Source organism: Alligator sinensis, unplaced genomic scaffold (genome assembly GCF_000455745.1).
Source record: "Alligator sinensis unplaced genomic scaffold, ASM45574v1 scaffold1626_1, whole genome shotgun sequence".
NCBI classification, from domain to species: Eukaryota; Metazoa; Chordata; order Crocodylia; family Alligatoridae; genus Alligator; species Alligator sinensis.
This window is the reverse complement of record NW_005842437.1, coordinates 645,908-650,669: the sequence shown is the minus strand read 5'-3', so window position 1 is coordinate 650,669 and position 4,762 is coordinate 645,908. Positions and strand designations below refer to the sequence as shown.

At 47.8% G+C, this 4,762-nt stretch overlaps 1 long non-coding RNA gene across 1 annotated transcript; it reads right to left on the bottom strand.

The window, feature by feature from the left end:
* Positions 1–393: 393 nt before the first annotated feature.
* Positions 394–4,467, bottom strand: LOC102371498. Its single transcript, XR_001358576.1, has 4 exons — positions 4,435–4,467; positions 4,283–4,364; positions 2,942–3,059; positions 394–553 (listed from the first exon to the last, which is right to left on the bottom strand). It is a non-coding gene; the product is annotated as an uncharacterized LOC102371498 (long non-coding RNA).
* Positions 4,468–4,762: the final 295 nt, after the last annotated feature.

Genomic DNA, 4,762 nt, shown 5'->3' with positions numbered 1-4,762 from the left:
AGCAAAGGAAAAGCATTGCACCCTCCCCAACGTGGACCATGTTAAGCGGGGGTTTTCAGGACGGCTCGGAGGGCCCCGTGGCTCTGCCATGCAGGGGCTCCTTTTGAAGGATGCAATTTTGAAGGATGATTTAGCAACAATCGCTCTTCTTGGAGCATCTCCAAGAATAAGGAGCAGCGCCTGGAGCGTTCTGGGGAGAGGCGGAGGCCGTCTAGCCTGGAAGCAGCACCAGGCTGCAGCATGCTGCCTGGCTCTGTGCTCTGGAGCTGGGCTAATTAGCACAGTGTAGAAGCAATTAGCCTGATGTCTTTGCTGAGGGGGCCGTGGCTACACGGCTTCTGTAGCATGTAGGAAGCCACATGCCATGTTGGCAGGCGGCACTGCCAGACAGGGCGAGCATGCCCTAGACATGACCAGAGAGGGGGGCTCGTGTTGGCTGGGCTGTGCATTGTGCACGGAGGAAGTGGTAGAAGAGCTTCATCTGTCCACGGCCACAGATTCCCCTTGTGAACTTGGATAAATCATTTCTCCTTGCCGTGCCTGAGTTTTACATCTGCAAATGGGAGAGGATAACGTCCTGACCATGTAGACTGTAAACTCTTCAAGGTAGGGACCAACTCCCCCAGGCATACGTGCAGCGCCTAGCACAAGGCAACTCAGCTTGGACCTCCACGTACCACTGTCATGCAAATAAGAGTCATGAGATCCCCCCTAGAAAATGCCTTTTGCCTTTTCTTTAACTGACAAACACGGTGACATTTCTCTCAGTGAAAATTCATCAAACCCAGATCCAAATCTTCCCTTTGATTCATTATGCTCCAGTTTAACATGCCGATCGCACAGGCTTGTCTTTAATAGCATAATCAAGGACCTGATTGCCATGGGAGCGACCTCTCTGCAGGGCAGGGCTCTACTCGCCCAGGGATCACTTGTGTCCACCTTCCCCGCACCGCTAGCTGCGCAGCCCCTCGGCTCACACAGAGCAGGAGATTGCTGGCTCCATTAACAAGCTGTTGGTTGAGCGCCGAACAAATCTTTTCCTCGCGTCCCCTGAAAATGAAGTGCTACAAGGAGGCTCCCACAGTCCCACAGGTGCTGAAGAGAATCTAGTTTCTGGCACGTCTCTATTTCTGCCGGTGCATTCACCCATCCATCCCGTTTTTTTTTCCCGTCCCGACCTGCCTGCCTGCTGACCACCTTGATTTTTTCCTCCTCTAGCTGTCTAGTTTTCTCTCCTTATTTATCTACCCATTTATCTAATCTTTTACATTGCCTATTGGCAAGCAAGAAACAGTTCTCACTGTGAATCTACAGGGGAATCGTAACAAAGGAATCTATAAAGAATGCTCCAGGTTTTGAAAATTTGTATAAGCGATGGAAGGCGGAGGAGACAGCGCTGTGTTTTCTGACTACCCAGATCTAAATATTTATAAGTGACTTTTGAGAATGCCTGACCTCCTTGAACCCCTTCTGATGAGCTGCCACTAGAAACAGCGCACGAGCAGGCAGGGCACTCGGTTAACATTACCTGCGCAGCCCACATCGGGCCCGGGCTGAGCTCTGAAGGATGCAAAGGGGAGAGCGCGCTGGTAATTGGGATGCTGAACGAGTTCTGGTCTGCAACTGAAATGGGGGGACATCAAGCCTGCGGAGCTCGGTGCAGATTCAATTAGAAATTTCACTGAAATTCCAAATTACGGCCATTTTTTTTAAGCGACAGAATTATGCCGTGTTACAGAGAAAGTGACAGGTAATTTGGGCCACTAAAGATTTCTCGGACTCTATAGTTAATGGGGAGTTTAGCACCAATTCCTCTGTAATTTGCACTTCTGAGAAGCTGCGTTATTATAAAGTCAGAAATCTCCGGCACTTTCAACTCCGGGATCTGCCAGGCTTGAGATGACCAGGAATTGAGAAGGCCTGAGTCCAGAGGTCAACAATTTCAATATCTGAGGCTGTGTGGTTTCCAAAAACTGGCATTCCAATTGAAGAGTTGAAAATTGGAGGTGACATTCAGAAGTCTCTGAAAATTATAACCCTGACTTCCTCCTTGAAAAGCTTATCTGAATCCTAGCTTATCCTTTGATGAGGTTACTGAAAAAGCATTCTGCTCTGAGTACTTGAAAGATAACAGGCAATGCATGCGAGCCAGTACACTTCTCCTGAGGGGGAAAACACTATTGAATATAACAAGCATGGGGCACTAATTAAACGGTCTGAATTATGCTGGACATCCCGATTTTGGTATAACCCTTTCCCATCCTTACGCACACGCCCAGGTAAAGCATAGGCCAGTCTCTTGCCCTATGCTTCCCAGCTCCCTCCCGGCGCCGGCACAATATTCCCAGCCGTTTGACAGGGCTTCCAAGGGTTAAATCTTTTCGGGTAGCAGAACCGATTTCTCAGATCTTCATAGAATATGTGGGTGTGCATAGAAAATCCCTAGAGCTTGCATTAAGTAAGTAAATTAGTTACCCCAAGAAGTCAAGTTCCCCTTTTTTCCAGAGCAGAAATAAAAGGGAGGTGTGGGCTGCTTTTCCATAAAACAGCTTAAAAGAACAGGAGAGTTCGGTGCATAGAAAAACAGGGCTGAAAAGGCCCTCAACCCAGACCCCGCTCAAGGCTGGGACATCCCTGTATCAACAACCCCAAACAAACATTTGTCCAACCTGCATTTAAAGGCGCCCAGTGCCATAACCCCTCTAGGTAACCTGTTTCAGTGGTTAGCCACCCTCCTAGACAGTAAGTTCATCCTAATATCCGACCGAAATCTTCCTTGTTTCAGCTGAAGCCCTTTACTCTCTGTCCTGTCGCCAGCGGGCACAAAGAGCAATTGATATTCCTCCTCTCTATAACACCATGTTTTATATTTGCAGGCTAGTGTCAAATCTCCCCTCCGTCTCCTTTTTTTCCAGACCACAAAATCCCAGGCTTTACATACTGTGTTTTCAAGACCTCAAATCACGTGTGTTGCTCTCCTCTGGACTCTTTCAACATCTTTCCAAAATCTTTCTTGGATCCTGTTGGGGCATTGATCTTCAGGTGAGGGTTTACCAGTCCTGAATACAGGGGAAGAATCACTTCCTGCAACTTGCTTATGGCACTGTTAGTTTTATTTCCAATAATATTATTCCATTGACTCATATTCAGCTTGAGGTCTACTAAGACCAGCCCGGCACTCTTTTCTGCAGTATTGCAGCCTTGCCACTCATTCCCCATTTTCCTTTTGTGCCTTGATTATTCAGTCCTAAGTGTAGTGTCTGGCACTTCCTGGCTACTGACAGAAGTTACACATAAACTGGTTTAAGTGATCAAAAACTGGTTTAAACCTGGAACAGAACAGAAGCTCAGTGCATATAATCCAGTTCCAAAATGGCTGAAACTGGTTTAAGATAAACCTGGCTGAATGTAGTATCAGACTTAACTGATTTGGGTCAAACTGGTTTATGAAACTTCTGTCCCAGACCCCTTCCTGGTTCAAGTTAAATCACAGTCCCCCAGCATCCCAGCATGCTTTCCGGCCCTGGGCTGTCTGCTCCAGACAGCAGGGCTGGCCCCACTCCTCTGCTCCCCAGCTGGAGCAGTGAGGGCTGGCTGACAAGGGGGTGGGGGCACAAGCCCAGTTGGGGATGCAGCCCAGTCTGCACTGGGGGGGGACTGCCCACCCCCAGGCAAGCCCTGGCTGTGGGTCTGAGGCCAGGGATGGGAGTTAAACACCCCTTCCCCCATTCAAACTTACTGCAACTGTGGACTACAAATCCCAGAGGCCCCTGGAAGCAGGAAGAGGAAGTGATGAGCAACCATGCAGAGTCCTACGGCTGTGAGCCTGGACTGCAAATCCCAGAGGCCTCAGGGCAGCAGGAAGACGAAGCGAATACACAGCCAAAGAGCCATGCTCTAGTGCCTCCTGGCTTCTGGTGGAGCTAGTGCAGGCATGTGGCTGCATTTCCTGAATCAAAAGTAAATGTCTGTTCACTTCTGTTTCAATTTAATCTGCGCAGTTTAGACTAATTTGTAAAGACTGAATCGATTCAGCCTTGGGCTTTCTGACTGTCTGTACCTCTGGGCGAGGTATCAGCTCTCCCAACCAGTTTGTCCTTGTCTGCAAATGTCCTAAGTGTGAACTCAGTTCTGTCCTCCAAGTCATTAGGAAAGATAATGAACCTGGTAAATATATCAGACCCAGGAGATTTCCCCAGGGACCCTCACTTCTCCCAGTCTGATACTGAGCCACTGAGGACTACGCTTTGAGAACAAGTATTCAAAGTAGTTGTTCACCCACCTGATGGCAGGTTCAGCTGGGCCACATTTTCACAGCTTACATATGTACGAGAATGTCTTGGGAGACAGTGTTAAAAGCCTTGCTAAAAAAAAGAAAGAAAAATCAAGGTATATTGCATCTACTGCTCTCCTCCCATCCACAAAGCCTATCACCTTGTCACGGAAGAAAATCAGGTTTGTTCGGCATGATCTGCTCTTGACAAATCCACATTGCCTGTTATTTATCACCATTTTATCCTCCAGGTGCTTAGAAATCAATTAGTATCATCCTATTCAGGAAAAACTGTAAGTATGTGTGTAAGTCCTGCTGATTACAATGGAATTGAAGCTCATGCTTACAGTTAAGCCAATGCTTGGGTGTGCTCCTGCCTGGCGTGTTAAGAAAAAGAGAAAAGTGAGATAAATAATTGGCTTCTTAAAAGCAGGACTGAGAAACCATGGACTCAAGCGTGTTCAAGATAACCTGATGGGAGTGAGCTGC